We start from the raw sequence: 22,461 nt of genomic DNA on the forward strand, positions 1-22,461 counted from the left end.
ACAAGGTGTGGGGAGAGTGATTGGCTCCATCCCATTTGGGAAAGCGCTGTTCTGAGAATCTACCTGAGCAGAAAGCTGAGGCTCCTTTCCTCCACACCTGGTTCAACGTTACAGCGGACCCTACAGTCAGGGTCAAATGGTGAGCTCAAGGCCACAGCTCTGCTTCTCCAGGAAAAGGGAAAGTCTGAAAACTTCACCCAAACTGGCAGACAGTATAAAAAGAGATTCAATTATTGGGCTGTGAACTCAGCGGGCTGAAAAGCTATTAGGGACTTGACTGGAATAGAAGGTCCCTGCTTCAAGTCAGCCTGGGCCTATGCAGTTGTTGCATGGAGTGGGGAACCTAAGTGCCTTAGGTTTCGATCCTACACTGCCTCTTCAGTGTAGCTCTTGTTCCTGGGGTCTGCCATGTTTGCACCCTTCCCATCCTCTGTCTACTTCTTACACTTCCCCTTCAGTTTAAGTATCTGCTGTATCACATGTTTCTTAAAGTGTCCAGAGAGTTTTCTGCCTTTCCTACTTGGATGTCAACTGACATCCTTGGGGGAGTCTTAGATAGGAGACTCAAACACGAGGCTTATTTATTTATTTTAAATGTATTTATTTATTTATTTTATATATATGAGTACAATGTACTCACTCCAGAAGAGGGTATTGGATCTCATTACAGATGGCTGTGAGCTACCATGTGCTTGCTGGGAAATGAACTCAGGAGCTCTGGAAGAACCTCTGGTTCTTAACCACTGAGGCATCTCTCCAGCCCGCTATGTGACTTATTTAAAGTGACTTAGTATGAGAAGAGCTACAGGGCAAAAACCAGGCAAAGAGATACCATCAGTGTCCATTGAAGATATACCCAAGATAGGGTGGAGGCATTCGATGGGGGCACTGAGACGAGAGATGTCTAAACATGTTGCCTTGGATGAGCTGCATGCAGCCATAGAGTATGAGGCTGGATGGACGTCCCGAAGACAAGCATACACTCCAGCAGCAGGAAAGATGAGCTGAAGTTCAGAAGACACGCGTGTCTCACTCAGTCGCTTGGAGGAAGCCTGGGAACCGGTAAGTCAGGAAACTTCAGGGGTTAGGGAAAGAAGAAGATAGGCACCCAAATCACCGAGGAGAGGGGACAAGAGACTCCTGTGTGGGTGTCACAAATTCCGATGTGGCTGTAATGTGAGGTAACAGAATCAAATGAGATAGATCACTGTGGCGTGTCCTAATCCAGCATGACGTGTCCTCGTAAGAAGAGGGACTGAAACATGCCCCGAGGGAAGCTCGAAGAAACAGGAAGAGACAGCCATCTGTGAGAGAAACTGTAGGGAGCACCAACACGGGTACACCCACTGGGACCTTGATGGCATTTGTGGCCTACAGACAGAATGATAGGAAAGTTAACTTCTGTCATTACATTCTCTATCTGCGCCAGCAGCTCAAGCAGGCCCGTGCAGTCGAATCTTTTGCTCCAGACATAATTTTCTTCTTTAATCTCTGTTTCCTTTTCCTTTTTTTTTCCTACTAAACCCTAAGAAAAACTTTTTTTTTTTTTTTTTTTTTTTTTGGAGCTGGGGACTGAACCCAGGGCCTTGCGCTTCCTAGGTAAGCGCTCTACCACTGAGCTAAATCCCCAGCCCCAAGAAAAACTTTTAAGTGCATGAAGGTATGAAGACTATTAAATAAATACATCCTTTAAAAAAAGTTCCCATTTGAGTCTAGCGCCTTTAATTAAACAAGTAAGCCATTGCTAAGCTGACGATGCCCCTCTGACCACAGCACTCAGCCCGCTCACTCCTCCTCAGAGGCTGCGGCTGTGGAACTACTGGTATGCATTCTTTTAGTCCGTGTGTCTGCAGATAGTATTTCTGACTGGCTTGTTTGGGCTTTAAATATTTTGCAGTCCTGGTACATGAGCACAGATCTTGGCTCTCTCCTATTTCTTAACCTCCTCTTTGGTAGTTCTCAAAGTATGACAAACAGACCAGGGTGCTAGAGGTACATTCGCTGATACACAGACCAGCAGACCAGGGTACAAGAGATGACATTAGCTGATACACGGACCAGCAGGGCATTAAACAGCATGGACTGGAACGTGAACTGTGACAGAACTATTCCTTGAAGATTAAATCAAAGAGAAGTAGGAGGTGCGTGGGGGTGGGGGTGGGGGCAACTGTTGAATGCTCGCTAATTCCCTTCTTGAATAAAGAGAGAGCTCACTCTGTGTGTTTCCAGAAAGCTAAGTATCTGGTTAGATTTCCATGCAGCTGTCATTCCCTATGTATTTTTATGATTGTTTTCTATAAGGTGAGCGATCTTGGTCTCTAGTTTATGCCATCAGAATAGGATTGTTCTTATTTAAATTTATGTAAGTGGAAAAAAAACACAAGGATGCTTTAAGCTAAAATGGGCTAATAATCATACAGGTAAGAGGTTGTTTATGCACGAGATACTCGCCTGTCACAGCTCACTTACTGAGCGCTCTGTCTCTACATCAGAACCTGATCTGTCTGTTATGAGCTGTAGCCCTGAAGAAGACAAGAAGAGATGACTGAGCAAGAAAGTCACAGCAGCTTGCGTTGGAAACACCAGCTTCAGCAATGCTGTGGAAGACAGGCCTGAGGTCTCGCCATCTCCTCGGTGGGCTGGGGCTTTAAGAAGAGCTGACCTGATGGCGCCCAAGGGCTGTGAGGAGTGGGAATAAGGCAGAGGTAAGCGTCAGGTGACAGCCGTGCTGGGCGGCTTAGAGGGTCATTTGGGAGAAACAAAGCTAATGCCTTTAAGGAGTTTGCAGTTAACATTGCTTTTCATTTTTCTCTGGACCTTCCAAAGCCCAGAGCCAGGCCTGAGTCCCACACATGCAAAGAATACATAAACATATAGGGCTGGTTCACAAAATTCTGGTCTTCAACTTGGTGCTCTGCTTTGCCATTTTGATATTCCTTCCTTCCTTCCTTCCTCCTTCCTTCCTTCCTTCCTCCTTCCTTCCTTCTTCCTTCCTTCCTTCCTTCCTCCCTCCCTCCCTCCCTGCTGCCCTCCTTCCCTCCCTCCCTGTTCTCCCCCACCCCCACTCTCTTTTCCTTCAACAGGATCGTGGCTAGCCCTATAACTTGCTATGTAGACCAGGCTGGCCTCAGACACACAGCTATCCACCTGCTTATGCCTCCCAAGTGCTCAGATCAAAGGCATGTGCCACCATGCCCGGCTCATCTTGAGATTCCTAATATATGATTGCATTTGTGAATCAAGTCAGATAGGCATTCACAGGGCGCTTGATGTGGTTGGTCTACTCCCGTCGCCTCCCTGGCATGGCTCTTGGATGTTTGTCTTTGATCCCGGCCCCTGGTCTCCCATCCTATCCCCAGCTGCTCCCTCACATATTAGTGCACCGTGTTCTGCTACTAATCTGCTCTGACATGGATGCAAGCACAGACAGGGCCAGAGCTGGGTGTGTTCCCCAGGATGGGGCAAGGTGTGGCTGTCCCTCCTCAATTTGTGGTGCCATGGCTTGTTTGGTGGGTAACTGAGCAAGGGCCTCTGACCTACACTCCACCCAGTGACCCAGGGCTTCTACACCACGGTTGGAATTTCCTGGGAAATCACCTGCCCACTGTGGGTCCAGACAGCAGCATGTTCATGGGAACATCCTCCGCTGAACCCACTTCTCACTTTGCTCTGCACCCTATAAATTCCAGACTTGGCCTGAGTGTGGTAGTTAGTGGGTGTCTGTGTGCATCCAGTATGCATCCATTTGGAAAAGCAAGAATACTCAGGAGATAGGACATGTTTTTGGAGCCTGGGGTGGAGGTCAGGATGACCCAACACAGTGACCAAACCTCAGATATTTGTTTTCTTTCAGTGCATCATCTTGTCATGGGATCTGTTTACCCATCTATAAAATGTAGCAGTTAGACCAATGCATGGTCCGGGATTAAAATGGGGATGGGAACCTATGGTCAGGTGCCCAAATTCTTGGCACAACTTCTAGCCTCAGAAGCTTCCCCACGAACTCAATGCTGGACCCCAGGGTCTCTGAGTCAGGAATCTCATAACCAGAAGTGTTCTAAACTCACTTCTTCGTTCATCCTAGAGCGAAAACAAATGGGTTCAGAAGGCCAAGCCAGTGGGACCTGAAGCTAAACAAATGAGCCTGCAAAGGAACCTCCATGGCAGAGTGAAAATTACAGCAGTGGTGTCAGCTGTGGCTTGAAAAGCTGCCTAAAGAATCAGGTATCCTTGTCACCACCACCTCCCCCCAAAAGGAAAAGAAAAAGGAAAAAAGAAAGTCACACCCAGAAAGCAGAAATAAATGGGTTAGCCATAAAGACCAGAGTCTTTGGTGAGGCCCAGCTGACTCGTGAAATGTGTGTGCTGTGGTCTCGGGAGCTCAAATCTCACAGTGAGAGCAGCAGCTGCCGGGCTGCTCTCTGATGGGAAACTGGGATGAGGTAGGAGGGAGGCAGCTGGCCAAAGCCCTGGACAGATGTGAGGGAGGCGGTGGACACTGGCCTCAAAGAAAGCAACTCTGGGGTCCTGGGGGGAAGCGAAGAGGAAGGAAGAGAACAGAGACACAGAAAGGTGGGAAACCAGAAAAGGGTGGGAAAGTGCAAAAATGTAGACATGGATTTCTGATGTAAGAGATGAGATGTGGGAGAAGACATATTTGTACTTCATAATGTAATTATGTAATTCATAATGTAATTGCATAATTTGCACAAAATTAAAACCCAATGCAAAAACAAGGCTGAGTGCTAATCATAGGCAAGTGGATTGAAAGAAGCAGCACTGAGGAGTGGACCAGGTTGCAAATGTAGGTAGGAGGCACTCCTCCCCCTCCCCCTCCCTTCCTCTCCCTCCCTCTCCCCCACACAGTGAGTGGCAAGGCTGGGAGCATGCTGGGTCAAATCCGTGTTCCCTGACTCTAAGCTATGTGACTAGTGGTTCCAGTTATTTAAATTGCGGTTCCATTATTCGTCAAAAGGAGAAAGTGGGATTAATCCTGCCTGTGTGGCAAGGTGTTTATAGACTGCTCTGAGTAACAGCCTCGTAACTATAAATCATGAACCCAGAGAAGTCCCTTCACTCTTTATATGTTTATGACCAAGTCACATACTCCCTTGAGCCCAGCTAAACAGCTGTCATCCCAAAGCTAAACAAAGCCACAATGGTATATAACCCCTGGCTGCTTTACCCTTTGTTTTGTTCTGGTTATCAGCAGAGCCGAGCTGGGATGGGGTTTATCTGCTTCTTTCCCTTCTGTGTCCTTTTACTGGATCATCATTCAAGTGATGGTGGAGATCCTGTAGAGGGCCAGAATCCCAAGGCTGAGGTGGAGCACAAGAAAGTGTAACCCTGAGAGAGGTTGGGTCATGGGTACTGCCCAGAAGGCCTGCCACCAGCCACATACTGTGTGTATTAGTCACTTTCTTGTTGCTTGTGACCCAGTGCCCAAGAAGAAGCAGCTAAGGAAGGGAAGATTTGTTTTAGCTCATGGTGGAGAAGACCTGGTAGCAGGAACAGTTCATTGCTGTGTGCCTGGAGCAGGAAACCCGCGCACATCACATGGTACAAACCAGGAAGCAGAAAAAATGAGGGCACATGTGTGCCTGGGCGTCCACCCTCAAGGCCTGCATCCTGGCAATCCATTTTCCTTTCCCCCTATTTATTCAACAGGGCAGGGTGGCCATTGTTTTTACGGGTCCTGGTTCAGTATGCCCCGCCTCACCTACGAAGTCATCAAACCTGATGTTAAAAAGCTGTTTCCTTCTTGTTTTCTTCCCTCGTGTTTTCTTCTAAGGGTTCTATAGGTTTAGCTTTTATGCTTAGGTTTGTGGTGCATTTTAAGCCTTATATACGATAGAAGGTGAAAGTCTACTTCGTTCTTTTACACGTAGCCGCCCAGTTTTTCCTGGACGTGAATATCCTTTCCCCACTAAACAGCCTTGCAAACTTGACTGAAATCAGTTGTTTGTAATAAGGAACCCTTCATTCTCCTGAAGTCTTCTCATCCGTTTTCCCTGCTCTTCCTGCACCCACACCACCAGCATTAGCTCTTACTCTTTTGTCAGATGTTCTGAAGGGCAGGGCTCTAGGCTGCTGCTGTCTTCTTCGTACTCCATCTCTTGACCAATCTTGACCACCCCCGACTGTGCCTTCTAACGATTATGACCCAAATGTGGACCCAAACAGGTTTTAAAAAGGTGGCAGTGATCTTGCACTTTGGTTAGTGGCTTTTCCACTCCACACATTTCACAGTGCGGGTCCAGTCCAACAGCACGGAACCAGACTGAGGCCTTCCTCCTTCAGTGTAGAGGTTGAGTCAACTGGGCCTTACAGGAGCTCAGTTTATCCTGAACACAGCCATCTTGGTTGTGACTGGTGTCTTGCCTGCCTAGTGACCCTAGCACACACTCTTTCAAAGCCTATAGAATAAACACGGTTGTTAAGACAGCCCAGTGTTCAGTGCTATGCCTGTGTGGGTTTGGAATCACAGTTTTGATATGTTAATGGTTTTTGTGTTTTGTTTTGTTTTGTTTTGTTTTGTTTGTTTGTTTAAGAAAGTGCAAATATGGGTTGGGGATTTAGCTCAGTGGTAGAGTGCTTGCCTAGCAAGCGCAAGGCCCTGGGTTCGGTCCCCAGCTCCGAAAAAAAAAAAAAAAAAAAAAAAGAAAGTGCAGATACATTGTGGTGACCTTTGAATTTCTCTGTATAAACCCCTGCCTTCCGCTTTGGGGTGTAGAATCCTATGTCTTACTGTTGCCAAGGACATACTTCTATCCCCAAGCCCCATATGCTACATTCTTATTGATCTTGACAATAATTTTCGCCTTTGATCTTTGGTGTTTTTCCTTCAAAGCACTCCATTTTTGATCAGGAATGACTTGTAATTCTGTCTTCTCTCTGCTCCAACCCCGGACTCCTTCCTTCCTCTAAACAACGGACAGTCTATCAGAGAGTTAGACTCCTATCGCTTACAATATGTCCTAATAGCACAGAAAGAGCTGGGTTTCTGAGTTTGGGGAACCTAAGCTAGTCAGCTTTCAGGATGCTGGTATTTACTCAGAGTTGTCCTCAAAACAACTGGAGGACTGTATGGAGGCTGGAGAGACAACTCAGAGGGTAAAGACGGTTGCCGCCAAGCCTGAAGACCCAGGCGTGATCCCCAGAACCCTCCCAGTTGTCCTCTGATTTCTACATATGTTCAAGCACCCCCATAAGATAAATAAATAAAAATTAAAAAGTATAACCAGCATCTTCATTATGCCTAATCAAGTTCCTTAGGGATAAATGACTAAAGCCAAAGATCTCCTCCAAATGCATCTGTGACGCCCATGATAACGATCCATTTATTGCTTTGATCTCAAGGTTGTATTGTTGATGACCTGCAACCTTGGCTCGCTCCTGAGGTCTTTAAGGATGGCATTTGCTGAACCGGCTCCCCCAGTCTAAGAAAAACCCACTGTCTATTTTGCAAGTACAACTTCAAGTTCCAGCCACAGGGGCTCATCCCATCTGACTGTCCCAGACCCTGAGAAGCATGCTAGGGTCCCTCCTACCCAGACAGCATGACCACACTAATGCACACCTTCTGCCTAAGGGGAATGGGGAGAGAAGGGACAGAGGGGGAAGAGGGTACGAAGGCAAGAGAGCAAAAGAGTGAGGAGAGGGGACGCAAGCAGCCCCAGTCAGGCATACCTGGCTGTTGCTAGGTAACTGTGGGGCGGAGCCTAGAAGCTATGCTAACACAGGATGCCAACAGCCAGTGTGGAACCAGAGGCTGGTGGGAGGATGAAACGCCCTGGCTCCTTCACCTTCTCCGGAAGCACAATTTTGAGAGATGAGACCTCACTGGTTCTCAGGGGGCTCCACTGTGTCAACTGCCTTCCCTTCAATGCCTTCCTATTGCTGCTTCCTCAGATCAATCCGCAAGTCAACCACTGGCCTCTGATCCCTGTTACAGTGTCCGCTTCAAGGGGATCCAACCCAAACTCCCTCCCTACTCCAGTTCCCTCCCAGAGACAATTTCATATCCTATTATCTGGAGAAGAAGGAAGGCCAACTATACTGGTGTGAAGAAATGTAGAGTCCAGCTTGTCTCTGCATCCAGTCCTTAAAGCATCTAAACACAGCCATATATCTCAGCTTCAGGAGGGAAAGCCTGGGCAAACTCATGAATGCCTTCCCTTGGGAGTCCTCTATGCACAGTAGGGTCTTGTTTGAGCACTATTCTCGTTTCTGAAGCAACCTTCTTTCTCAACATCTTTTCTTTCATTTGTTTTATTTTTCTGGTGCCCTGGAGAGGTGTACTTGGAGTGATATGAGTGTGTGTGTACATGTTCCTACATTTGTGTGATGGAACACACATGCATGAATCCCTTAACTGCTCCTTGCCTTTGCCTTATTTTTGTGATATTGTTTTATATGTTATGTATGTGAGTATTTTGTCTGCATGCATGCATGTGTGTCATATGTATACCTGGTGCCTGTGGAGGCCAGAAAAGGGTACTGGATTCCTGGGAACTGGAGTCACAGCACTTGTAAGCTGCTGAGAATTGAATCCTGTGTCCTTGAGAGAGCAGCCAATGCTCTTAACTGCTAAGGCACCTCATTAATCCCACCACTTTATTTATTTATTTTTACATTAATTTTCGGTTTTGTTTTTCTCTGTGTGTATTTTCCAAGTGTGCTGTGTGTCTCTCTTTGTATATGCACCACAAGTGTTGTGCCACAAGTGTTGTGTGTCTTTGTGTGTGCATATTCCATGTATGCTGTGTGCGTCTCTGTATATGCTGTGTGGGTTGTATGTCTGTGTATATATAAGTCGTGGGTGCCGTGGGTGTCTTTGGAGGATTGAAGAGAGCGTTGGATCCCCTTGGAGTTGGAATTACAAGCAGATGTGAGCCATGTTTCCAGCCCTCCCCATCTTGTTTCTCTGAGACAGGCTTCCTCACTGAAATGAGAAGTGATCTGCTTGGTAGACTGGCTGGCCAGTAAGTCTCAAGGGTCCTCCTGCCTCTGCTACTTTGGCACTGGGATTTCAGGTGAGCACCTCCGTGCTAGCACTTTACATGGGAGCTGGGGGACATGTTTGTATTCATGAGGATCATTCCACCAACTGAGACATTTCCTCAGTTCATCTTACTGACATTTTCCTGTCTTTAACCTAAGGGGAGGTGGGGGGAGGGGAAGCTCACATGTTTTCTTGAAGTCATCTCACAACACTGCCTTCCTTCACACCTAAGCTTTGGTTCAGAACTCTGGTTTTCATTTTCACCTGGCCACCTCCCCTCCTTTCTCATTTCTCCGCCCTGGTTTCTACCTGAGTCACTCTGGGAATGTCAAGGAAAAGCATCCTCGGTGCTGGGCCTCGTTCAATAAGCCCATTCTTCCCCTTCTTCAGCAGTTGGTCATGCTGGACTCCAGGTAATTCTGTAACGTGTTAAGACGGCTTATTCTCTCATTGGATTTATTTTTGCGAGCTCTTACTGTCAAAGGAGTTAGCCCCTTTCCTAATTCACTGATTTCACATGCTCCACGTACAGCTTCCAGCTTTCCAACTCATCTTGCCACCCTCTGCTCCAGAATGACGTGTCTGTTAGCCTCAGAAAAATCCCAAACACAGGGGTACCTCTTCCAGAAGGCTTTTCTGGGTGGGGAGCTCTCGCCTGTGCTCTCCCAGCCCTCCTCCCAGGTCCTCCCTTCTGTGTGCATGCACCACCTGGCTCTGCCCTTTTTCTATTTCTGACTCTTTCTTCACACCGTGTCCTCTCCCTGCGGGGAGACAGAGACTATAGGTGACGCTTTAGCCAGTACACGGCACTCCAGGTAGTTTGCTGACACTGGCAAAGATTTGCCTTTCTCGGCAGAGGATGCTGACAGGATTGAGGGCTTCCTGTCTACGTAGCCTCTGCCCTCCTCACTGTTTGGGCATCTCTCCAGCTTCCTACTCTTCGTTTATTGTGTATACCATGTGGGGACTGCAGGAAGCATGAGCCCCAAATTATCTTTGATGAATGAGTGCCCCTAAGCCCAAAGAGGGAGAGCACATTGTCCAAGGCCACTGTACTAATGAATGGCAGACTCAGGTCTAGTGTTCATGCCTCCTAACTTACAATCCAGGTCGCCTTTCTGTGGGCCTGTGAGAGCACTCACGATTGCCTCTGTAGGAGGGGATGGGAAACGAGTATCTAGGCTGGGATCACAGCTTCAGAGGCAGCTGGTCCTGAAGCTCACTAGCTCTTTGACTTTAAGCAACATCACTTACATTTTGAGCATCAGTTTCTCCATGTGCGAAAACAGGGATAATGCCTAAGCACTGAATTCGGTGCTTGTAGAATATTATTCCAGAGACAAGGAGGTGTCATGGGAGGAATAAGATCTTGGCTTTGAGCCTTATTTCTAGGAAGAGTTATCTGACTTTGCCACCAAGGACCATGTAAACAGAGAATAGCAGCTGTGTGCTCTTCGTGAGAGCAAAGGTGGTAACGGTGCCGGCTTGTAGTGCCGTGTCTGCCATTGTAGGTGACCGCCTGTATCTGGTCCCTCCAGACTCCCAGGAATATTTGATTCCTTCTTTCCCTGTGAAAAAAATACTATAAACACAATAATGGGAACCACATTGAGAGATCGAAGAGTGAAAGTGTTTTCTGGAACTTTAGAGCATTTTAGGACATCGCTGTTACTAATTACCAGCTTGTTCTGTTATGGTGTTTGTGTTTCTCTCACGCACTAACCTGCAAACAGCCCCAGGGAGGGTCATGTCAGTTCATCTTTGCTCTCCCAAGTAAGGCAGTGTTGGATCCATAGCAGAGGATCAAAAATGTTTGTTGGAGAGCCAGGCCTAGTGACGCATACTTGCGATCTCACTGTTTAAGAGTCTGAAGTGAGAGGATCAGGGAAGTTCAAGGATAGCCTCAACTACACAGCAGGTTCAAGGCTAGCCTGGACTACGTGACGCCCTGTCAACAAAACAAAACACCATTTGCTGGGTAATTATCATGCATTGGATGGTTAGGAGAAAGTCTAACATGTTGCAGAGAGAGAGAAATGTAAAGGGACTTGAAATATCTACTTAGTGGCATAGGAACAGAAAACAGTAATTTATATATTGCCTTTTTATTTGTCAAATACTGCCCGGTGTCTTGACCACAGATTCTTCCGGCTTTGTGCTGCTCTGACCCCCTTCACATGGATGAAGAAATAAGGCTCAAAGGTCAAGACCTCGGCTGCAGGTTGCATAATTAGGGACCAACAGAACAGATAAAAGAGCAGGTGGCCGCTGAGGAGCCTGGCTGTCTCCTTACCATTCTGTGTTCTCTGTGTCTCCCAGTTAAGCCCCCAGTCAGTCTCCAGGCATCATGGGGATTAGAGGAAAACAAAACCCAGTGCTCAGCACACAGAGGCTCCTGGTAGATTCTTGAAGACGATTAGCTCCTTACAAAAAAGCCCACTCACAACACAGCCCAGACCACTGGAGAACTGTGCTTAGCAAGCTGGTGAGGCCAAAGAGATTACATCTGCCGGAAAGGCCTGCAGAAACTGAGCCTTCTTTAAAGGCATCATTGTTGACTGAGGGCCCCTGCACCTCGCCCTCCTCGCCCTTCTAGCTTTGTCCCCATGTTCCGTGCAAGCCTCCCTCATCTTTCTGATCCTGTCAAGCCCACAGAAATGTTTAATATAATAGTGTCCCAAGAATTGGGAAACTTTGTCCCTTTTTTCATTTTCATGTGTAGATCGTGTGCGTGCGTGCGTACGTGCATGCGTGCGTGTGTGTGTGCCTGTGGAGGTCTGAGGTTGTTGCAAGAAATCAACCTCTGCCTTATTCATTAAGGCAAGGTCTCTCAATCAAACCCAGAGCTCCACGATCTGACTAATCTAGTTAGTCAATTTGCCTGGGGGATTTCTCTGTCTCTATTGGCTACCACTCTCACCCAGCACTTATTTAGGCTCTTGAGGGTCAGTACTCCAGTTCTCACACTTATGTGGCAAGCACTTTAACTACTGAACCATCTTCACAGCCCCAAACTTTTGAACTAAATTAAACCTTCATAGCGGATTGTGGAGAGCTCTCAGGGCCACTTCAAGGAATTTGGCAGGAATTTGATGTTGTACTAGGACACGGAAGCAGGTTCAGGCAGGAATTTGACATTGGGCTAGGACTGGGAAGTAAGCTCCAGAAGAGTACAGCTGAGGACTGTGTTCTTTGTATCTTGATGGTCTGGTTAAGACTCTGAATACAGTGATCATGGGACCTTTGTTTGTGCTTTGCTTGTTCCTTAACTACTTTTTTTATGCCTTAGGACTGTACTTAGAATGATATAAAAGCAGATTGGGGTGGGGGTATTAAACCTGCTTGAGCTTCGGAACTGGCTGGGGTCATGTTATAGTATTGTCTAATTGATAATTGATTTTTTTCGTTTTAATCCTCGCTCCCTCCCTTGAAACCCTGTTGACTGACTGAGCTGGCTTGGTCAGAGGATAATAAATGAAATAGTACATAAACACACACACACACACACACACACACACACACACACACACACACACACACACACACACACTGTGGAGCTAATGATTCATCAGATCACACATTGCCCGCTCATGAGGTTGATAACACACATGTTCACAGTAGAAGCCTGAGCAAGTAGAAAAAAAGCCAAAACATTTTGAAATGGCCAGTGAGTCCATTCTTCCAAATTTAGCTTGTTTCCTTTTTCTTTTCATGTGGGATCACAATTTATCATGGCTGTCATAATTAGCTTTAGCTGCCAACTTGACTCAAACTTAGAGTCGCCTGGGAAGAGAGAACTGCTCAGGTTGGCCTGTGGTATGTCAGTGACATTTTCTGGATTACTAATTGATATAGGAGGGCCAAGCCCACTGTAGGTGGTACCATCCCTAGGCTGGTAGGCCTGGGCTATGAAAGAAAGGAACTTGAGCAAGCTAGAAGAAGCAAGCCAGTAAGCAGCATTCCCGTATGGTTTCAAACTTCTCTGCCATTTAGACACCAGCTCCATTTCATGTACTTTGTTCTCCCTGAAGTCAACTTGTCACTGGGCAAGCACAGGAAAACTGTCCCAGTCCCAACCAGGGCTTGTCACTCCTCTGCTTGGAGCCTTCCTTGGATTCTTAGTGTGTATTGGCACGGTCTTTAAAGACATCCTCCTGGCTCTCCAGCCTCATTCTCCACACGCCTTTGCCTGCTCACTCTTCTCAGCCAAAGAGCTTGAGAAGATGCGAGAACATCTCACACTGCTTCCATTTCTGTGTGTCGTCCTCATTTCCTCATTTCTTTACACCCTCATTTCATTTGGTTTTGGTAAAAATGTCATCTCAAAAAGACTTGCCCTGGCTGCTTAGGATGCACACAGTATGCTTGGCTTTAACATGACCCCAGGAGCTTCTCAACCCTCCCAGTCGTCCATGGTGAGAGCTGGCCACAGAAGGATTCTCTGATATACCTCCCCTTGTATAGCAGGCCATAGGAACTTCATGTGCCTGGGAAGCCAGAAGTAGTCTGTTTTCCCCCTCTCAACAAAGTGAAGGTCAGTGAGGAGGAGACGCCAATGAAGCACTGCAAGGCTAGCTATACAAGCTTCCCATCACTGTCTGTTGAATCCTATTCATACTCTCTCCAAATATCACATGTCCTCCCATGGGTCTTACCTCAGCAAAACGTCACATGAGTCTGTGTGACGTGACACAACTGAAACGTCCACTTCAGGGTCCTCCCTCTGTCACTCCTCACCCTTCTCCCTGGATCTCTCTGTTCCTCTTTGCAGCACAGTCTGCAGTTGCTGCTTGAGCACAAACCTCACTCAGTGAAGATGGACTGACTCACGGTGAGCTTTGATGCCTCTGGGTACGGAGACATAGCCAGAGAAAGTGTGATGCAGAGGGTGTGTGTGCGTGATAATGATTGGAAGATAGTGTCCCTTCCAAAACTCATTTAGTGTCCTGATAGAGTGCTTGACATGAGCAGTTTCAGAGAAGAATGATTTATGTTGGCTCACAGCATCAGAGACTCCAGTCCATGGTCACTTGACTCCATATTTCTGGGTCTGTGATGTTATGATGATAGGCACATGTGTGGGACAATGTTCAACTCATTGCAGAAAGGAAGCAGAGGAAGGAAAGGAGCCTGGGAAACTGGCATCCTCTAGAGAAGCTTCCTTCCCAGATCTTCCTCTCAATAGGACTCTCCTCCCAAGGTTCCACACCTTCCAAAATGGCTTGGCCCACTGAGGCCAAGCATTGGAAACACACGCCTGTATTGGATTTAATACCAAACCCATAACATTCCATAAAGCAATAGTAGCAAGAGGTGCAGCCCCCAGATAAAAGGGATCTGGACATGTCTGTAATCCTAGTGTGTGTGAGACAGGAAGTTGCTTGCTTGAGGCCAGCCTGGGTTACATAGTAAAACTCTTTGTCAAAGATGAAAGCGGAAGGCCCTGGGTTCGGTCCCCAGCTCCAAAAAAAAAAAAAAGATGAAAAAGGAGGCAGAGATAGCGGAGGAGAGGGATGAAGAGGGAAAGAGATGGGGTCTTTAGGAGGTAACTGGGTGATACAGGATCTATCGCTAGTGCTCCACAACAGCCTTGAGGGATGAGCTCACTCCTTCAGGTCCTCCCATGGGGTTGGTTCCTACCCTCTGGGGCTTGCGGTCACAGCCATCTCAGTAGAAGAGCAGGTTCTCTGGGGCTGCCAGTGACTTGGATCTTATGATTCCCGAAGGCAGGAGAGATAACTGTCAATCTTGCTGTGTTATTTTCTGGGTGGTTTCACTGTAGCAGTTCTATGGACTAGGACAGATGCAGAAGACAAGAAGACCACCATGAGTCCCATGATCTGTGCTGTCTGCCAGTTTTTGGCTCCATCACCTAAGAACTATTTTCCTCTCAGACTAGGGGCTGTTCGCACTGGCTGCCTCCTGGAGCCTCTGTAAAGGGTCAGGGCCCCAACCGTCATTATCAGTATCATTCTAATGGTCAAATTAGGCACCTGGAATTCTGATAATGCTTATGAGAAGCTGCTTATGCAAGGGGATCCGTGGGGGTTGAGATGATTTTCTGGAGTGCAGAGCAGTGGTTCTCAAAGTCAGTTTCTTTTCCTAGGCCAGCAGCAAGGGCAGCAGCTGGGAGTTATGAGAGGCTCTAAGCAGCAGGTCTCAACTTGCCTAAGGCTGCACCTCTTTACTGCAGTGCTTCATGTTGTGGTGACCTCCAATATTATTTCGTTGTCACTTCATAACTGTAATTTTGCTACTGTTATGAATGGTAATGTAAATATTTGCTATAATGGTAATATAAATATTTGATATACAGGATATTTAATATGGGACTCCCAAAGAGGCCCACAGGTTGAGAAACTGCTATCCTGTAGCATCAGAAACAGGTGGGGCCAGCAATCTGTGCTTTTTGACTCATGGGCATTTGTTGTTACTGTTTGTTTGTTTTGAAGCAATTTCTCTGTGAAGCTCAGGCTGCCCTGGGTTTTGCGTTATAGGCATGTGCTACCACACCTGACTCATGTTTGTGGTGGTTTGAGTGAAAACGGTCCCCATAGACTCATAGGGAGTGGCATTAGGAGGTATGGCCTTGTCAGGGTAGGTGTCTCACTAGGGGTGGGCTTTGAGATTTCAAATGCTCAAGCCAGGCCCAGTGGCTCACCCTTCCTGCTGCCTCCTGATCCGGATGTTAAGTCTCTCAGCTACCTCTCCAGCACCATGTCTGCCTGCGTGCCACCATGTTTCTGCCAAGACGATAATGGACTAAACTGCTGTACTATATAAAAGCCAACCCCAATTCAATGTTGTCCTTTATAAGGGTTGCCATGGTCATGGTGTCTCTTCACAGCAATGAAACCCCAAGATAATGTTTCATTTTATTTTTTAATGCTGGGGATTGAAGCAGGCTCTTACGCATGAATGCTAGGCAAGTGCTTTAGCCCTGAAATGTACCCCAAGGCTGAGATCTCTTTTAGTAAAGTCATTCTGAAATCCACTTTCATTTCACAACCCCCTGGATGAGTCAGACGCCTGGTACCCAGAGCCCGAGGCATAGCTTTGCCTGTGTGGTAGTTAGAAATCTGACATTAGGCCAACAGCAGTAAAGCTTGGGAGATCTTGGCTGTCTAGGGGCTTGCCAACTGCAGTAGACTAGGAGCTGATCCTTGAGATACAGAGAGGAATCTCCAGTTGCCATACCCAGTTGCTTCCTGTTGTGTTATAACTGATATGCCTCACTCCCCCTTATCCAGCTTGACCTAGCTTTAGCTGTTATAGTACAGGTTTTCAACACTGGCTGCGAGCAATCATCCAATAGGAACCCTTCCTGGCCCAGACAAGTGTAGAGCATCCCTAGAGAGGAGGTGGTTTGATAGCCTAACATGTCTCAGTCCTCAAAGAATCTAAGGTGATTTGACCCCATGGTCTGCTCTTGGGGGAGCTGAGATGGAGAAATGGACTCATAGAATTAGAACCACTTGGTGCCTTCACATCGCCATATCTGTACAGGACTCCAGTATTCAATGACTGAGATGCTATCCAGGGTGGCTTAAGACAACATTCCTTTGTCCTTGGTGTTTTAGCTTGAGGAGAAGGCTGGCAAGTTAGTGGGGGGTGGATCTGTTGGTTATCAAGGAGCTGCACAAACAACGGGTCCTGAGGTCAGGCTTCACAAACACCTGGAGAAGAATGAAAGAATAAAATTACTGGGTGACTAATGGTCACTGCTAAGTGTGTTTGAATTTGAGCCATCCCAGCTGTCTAGTTAAGGGTGCTTCCTAGGGCTCAGGGAAGAGGAGGGAGTGGGAAGATAGAGCAGCGGGGGGGGGGGGGGGGGATGGATGGATGATTAGAGGAAGGAGTAAGGGAAGAGGAGCAGGAGGTGGTGGAGGACTCTTCAAGGTGAGAGGCCGGCTCCAGAAGATGAGCCCCAGGACAGCTTCTCTCTGCAGACTGTGGTCAGCTGACAGCCCCCTGCCACCCAGACATTCCCAACTCTCCTGTTACCTACCTGCCCTTCTAGTCACTTTTCTGCACCGATATTTTCCACAGTCTTCTCTCTCCCCTTTATCCTCCTGACCCGCTGCTCAGGAAAGTCTTCGGAATTAACCACAGGTGTCCGCCTTTAGTTTCTCATTTCCCTGGAAGCGTGCTCCCTTCCGGTTCCTCTCCATGCTCTCTTGCTAAAATGTCAAGCCTTCCCTTGTGGCTCCTTCGTTACCACACTGGAGGGAACACCAGCACTTGGAGACAATGTCCAAGCACCTCTGTGGTATTCTGTAGTTGGGGGTAGGAATAGAGAGGACTGGATCCATGGGCATCAGGGAAATAGAGGAAGAGCGAACTCTGCAGTGCAGAGGGAGGAGGGAGGGGAGGAGGAAGGGGTAATTACAGACTGGGGCACATGGGAGGGAGAGGACAGAGAACAATGTTTGCTTGAGGTCAGACAGAACCAGGGTTTTAGAAATTATAAAGGGTAGAGCTGGAGAGATGGTTCAGTGGCTAAGAGCACTTACTGCTCTTGCAGAGGACCTTGTCTCATAGCTCACAATCACCTGTATCACCAGGAGATCTGATGCCCTCTTCTGACCTCCCTGGGCACCAGGCATGCACACGGTACATAGACATCCATGCAGGCAAAACATCCTTACTCAAAAAAAAATCTTAATATATTTTAAATATAAAAAGCAGAGCTGCGGATGTTAAAGAAAAACAGTTATTTTAAGACACTTGTCTAAACACTGTTCTGGACTTCCCACTGCTATGAGGAGACCCCTGAGAGAAACAATTTGGAGGAGGAAGGGTTTATTTTGGCTCAGAGTTTCAGAGGGTTCGGTTCTTGCTCAGCTGGACTCTGCTTTAGGCTCAAGTGAAGAGAGATAATCATGGTGGAGCATGTGGCAAGATCTGTTTTTCTCATGATGGCCAGGGCACAGAGAAAGCCACAGGAGGGGACCAAGGCCTAGATTTACCTTTTAAAGGCGTGATTCCTGGAAATTAATTTCTTGAACTAAGGTCTGCCTTCTATAGTTCTATTACCTGCTGGTAGATTATTCAAATTTCATTTCATCATTGAGCGAAACCATGGTGTAGAGCAGAAGCCTCTGATCTACTTGGCTCTAGAGTACCCTCATAGTTACATCTAACCAACCAGATAAGATTTCCCACTGCACAGCAAGGACTTTATTCAGAACTAGTATGAGAGTTAGGGGGATTACCACAGAGGGGACCTTTACTTGGGAGAGAGATTGGGCTCAAATCTTTGCCCATACTTTGAGGTAACCAGGGAGTAGGGTCAGGGTCAGGGGATGGGAAACCACTAAGAACCCTCAGGAGCTGGGAAGGATTCTGGCTAAGCAAACCCAACAGGAATTTTACCAAAGACAAGCCAGGTGGATGAGGCACCACTGAAGGAGAGTGGAGGGCATGAGCTGCGGAGAGGCACGGATTCCTAGTGAAAGGCTGGCACGTAGGACTCTTTGCTACATAGAATGTGACACAGATGGTTCTAGAAGATGACTCAGGAATCAGACTACAGTCTGGCCACACCAAGAATCTCTGTCATAGGCAGAGAGATTTAATGTAAAGCAAGATCATCCAGGACTTTGGATCCCAGTAAGAAGTGCATTTCACATTACAGGTCAATAGATTGCACTCGACCTGGACAGATGAACACACACACACACACACACACACACACACACACACACACACACCCCACTACAGGTGTGGGAACTTTTTTTCCTAGTAGTAATAGAAACAAAAACCGGTCTATGGGGAAGGAGCTCACCCAAAGGTTTAATGGAGACAGTTTCTCAAGACATGAGGACGTGGGGCCTGGGTGATAACAGGGAAAGAGATACCAGTCCATCACAAGTCAGAGAGGAACAGGCCTTCTTACCACATTGCTAGAGTGATCCAGGGTCTGGAAACCTGACAGTAATCAGGAGTAAGTACATCATTGTGCATGTGTAAGTGTGTGAATGAGAGACAGAGAGAATGTGGCGTGTGTGTGTGTGTGTGTGTGTGTGTGTGTGCGTGTGTGTGTGCGTGTGTGTGTAAGCCAGTGTGTGCACGCTACAGTACATGTACGGTGGACAGAAGACAACCTTCCATGTCAGCTATTGCCTTCCACCTTGCACCGAAACTAGTCTTCTTCATAGTTTTTCTGTGTATTCAGAGTGAGCTCGCCTGTGGGCTTTTGGGGTTCGCCTGTTGTTGCTGGGATTACAGACACTCATACTCCATATCCAACGATTAGGTGAGTTCTGGAGATTTGAACTCATGTTTGTGCAGCAAGTGTTTTTACCCACTGAACCATCTTCCTAGCTCAAGGACAGAACTTTACAGAAATCTTTCCCTCACAGTTTAAGGAGATTTTCTTATTGAAAAGTACAAACCATCTTTGGGGACATCTTAATGTCACCCCACATCTAAAGAGAGTTTTGTCCCTGGGACAAAAACAGGATAATGAAGGCACATTTCTGGTGTTGGCGGGGCGTGCGGGGAGGTGGGGAGGCATGGTTTTACCCTTCTGTGGTATTAGTTAAGGGTGTGATAATCTATGTCTTTTTCCCATAAGGCCTCTTCTTCAGGTGTTGCCTACTTTGCACATACTCTCTGGCTTGTGCAATGCTATGCTTTCGCCTCATCTTTTTCTTTTTCTTTCTTTCTTTCTTTCTTTCTTTCTTTCTTTCTTTCTTTCTTTCTTTTCTTCTTCTTCTTCTTCTTCTTCTTCTTCTTCTTCTTCTTCTTCTTCTTCTTCTTCTTCTTCTTCTTCTTCTCCTTCTCCTCCTCCTCCTCCTCCTCCTCCTCCTCCTCCTCCTCCTCCTTCTTTTTTGCTTGCCATTTTGCTGCAGATTGTTACTGCTACTGAATATGTATAATATTACACATGCCAAAGTGATTCAACGGCACTCTTGTGGGCCATAACTCAGACTGAAAAGCAACCACTTGAATGTTGGCGATGGGGAGTGAATTGATGATTATTGTTCTCTAAACCTAAGGAGGATGAATGATAAATGATAAATAATGCCAGGGCCCAGCACAGCGTTATGCACTTTTACATTCGCTGTTTTGAGACTCACACGTCTATGAGATAATGTTTCTAGTTGCATTTTTCACAGGATGCAAAGGAAGCTCTCAGATTTTCTATACTTCTTCTGAAGCTGGTGAGTGGCAGAGCTGGGTCACCACGCTGGCCACCATGGTCCGGTATTTGGATGCTTCTCCCCAAGGTCACCCACACTTCTTGCATTCAGTTATGCATTCAGAACCTTGAATTTAGTGCACCTGACATACAGGTGACCAGATGAAGCGCCATCCCTTCTCGGATGGCTGACAGAAGTGACAAAGGAGAAACCATGGACCAGAGCATTGCAGCTCTGCCAGGTCCTGAGGTGGTGACCAGGTGGAGATCACCAGAGGCTGCTCTGCATTTCTGACAGGACACTGAAGCCCCCACACCCACAGGGCTAGAGGCCAAGCTCTCTGGGTAACTGAGTCTATTCTCCTCTCCAAGGGTCTCTATGGGAGTGCAAGGAGCTAAGTTGGCTGGGCAAATATTTGCCATTACTTTCTGGAAATTCCTCTGAGTGGCACTGTGAGCTCCTGGTAAGAGAAGGGACCACATGCTCAGCTCCTGTCCACCAACATCTGGTACCAGAGTGTATTCAGTACAAGCTGTAGGCGTCATTTGCCCTGTCTCTTTGTCATTACCACCTCTCTGCCTTTGTCATTTCTCTGCTCGTATTTTTCTTGGATTTGCCACTTGCTTCTTACATTTGAGGCAATACCCACGAGATTCGGTATCTTCCCAACCAATTAGGTCCACAGGCATGTATGGAGTGTGGTGAGTATGGGGTGCCTATTGCATTTTTATGATATTCTCCATTGCCACGGAGATATTCTCCATTGCCAGGCTCATCTAATAAATAGACACTGAGTGAGTGAATGACCAGACTTGGAGATGATGGCCTAACCTGCCCAGCACATACTCCTCCTGACTTCCTACCTCTGGAAGCCTTGTGTATAGACTCTGTCCTCAAATGTGTTTCTCTGTCTGCTTCCTTTGCAGCAGGTAGTAACTGGAACAGGGAGCAGACAGACTTCAGAAGACTGCTTGGGTCATTAACCAGGACTGCACCTGGGGTTGGAAGTGGGTCACGAACTCTTTCCCTTTTCCTGATCCTGCATTTCTGGGGTTGCCCTGCGCTCTGGTTTCTAGGCGATGCTGTCTGGATAGATGATTGAAAAGCTTCAGCAGAAAGAACCATGTGGCTCTTCCCCAGTTCCTTCTACTTCCTATGTCTGGGACAGCAGATGTGACTCCTGTGGCCCCACCTCATTTCTAGCAGCCTCCTCCTTCCTGCTGGATGGACAGTGGCCAGACTTAATAGCTCAAGGACGTTAAATAGCACACGTGAAATTGGAACTACAGATAAACTAACACTTTTTTAAAATACATTAAAAATTGATCATGGTTAGACAACATAAACTTAAGATAAATCTTACCAACTACTTCCATAAAGAAAATTTTGGGTCATTTACTACATTCTGCCTTTTTGTTTGTTTGTTTAACTCTGTTCTTGTTCTTGTTAAATGAGCACTTTCCCACTGAGCCGGGTAGCCAGCCCTGCGCTTTAGAGAGTACTATGCATTTGGGATTCCTATTTAACTAGCTCGCTGTACACGCTGTACATGAGGCAGCAGCCTCCCTGGGAAGCCCCAGGTCTTCCAGCAGAAGACCTCTATGACCAAATTCCTTCCATTTTAGTCTCTGAGTAAGAGATCTGTGGCCAGGGGTTCAGCTCAGCGGGAAAGTACTTATCACAGGAGTGGCCCTGGGATTGACCAAAAAAGACCTACAAGTCTTTCACTGACTTGCCTGACTGGACCTTGGATGAGGACTGACACAATGAAAAAAAAATCCTCTTCAGTTACCAAGAGACCAGAAATCAAAGCCCCGGGGGTTGGCTCCCAATTCACTGGACGTCTGCCCTGTCATCAGCCCTTAATCCTCCCTGTTCCAGAAAGCAGGCCAGGTGTCTCCTTTATTCTCAGGTGTAGCCCCCCCAACCCCCATTTTTGCCTCAGGATTGGTTCCACATGTCAGTCTGCCCCTCTGGTCATAGGTCCCCTCCACTCACGCCACCCCTCCCCTCCACCCACCTGCTTTCCCTCCTCACAGCTCCTCCTCTTGCAAAGCCCTTCCTGCGGCACGTCTGGCACGTCCCCTATGTCTGCTGGGGCTCTCCTGCCCCCTCCGTGTCCTCTTTTAGACAACAAAAGAAAGAAAGGGGTCGCATTCAGTACTTTTATTAATGAATGTATGAACTAAAACAGCTGGCCCTGCAAACATTCCTGCTGAGTTGGGCCACCGTCAAGATGAAGCGGGAGCTTAGTTTGCTGGGGTGGGGGTTGGGGGTGGTGTAGGAGCAAACTGATATTTTGCCATGTCC

The 22,461-nt window shown here is 47.2% G+C and overlaps 1 long non-coding RNA gene across 1 annotated transcript; it reads left to right on the forward strand.

Moving 5' to 3' along the window:
* The first annotated feature begins 1,908 nt into the window (after positions 1 to 1,908).
* Positions 1,909 to 4,736, forward strand: LOC102547940 (uncharacterized). Its single transcript, XR_015629631.1, has 3 exons — positions 1,909 to 2,141; positions 2,493 to 2,705; positions 4,085 to 4,736. It is a non-coding gene; the product is annotated as an uncharacterized LOC102547940 (long non-coding RNA).
* Positions 4,737 to 22,461: the final 17,725 nt, after the last annotated feature.

Source organism: Rattus norvegicus, chromosome 9 (assembly GCF_021556685.1).
Source record: "Rattus norvegicus strain SHRSP/BbbUtx chromosome 9, alternate assembly SHRSP_T2T, whole genome shotgun sequence".
Classification (NCBI taxonomy): domain Eukaryota; kingdom Metazoa; phylum Chordata; class Mammalia; order Rodentia; family Muridae; genus Rattus; species Rattus norvegicus.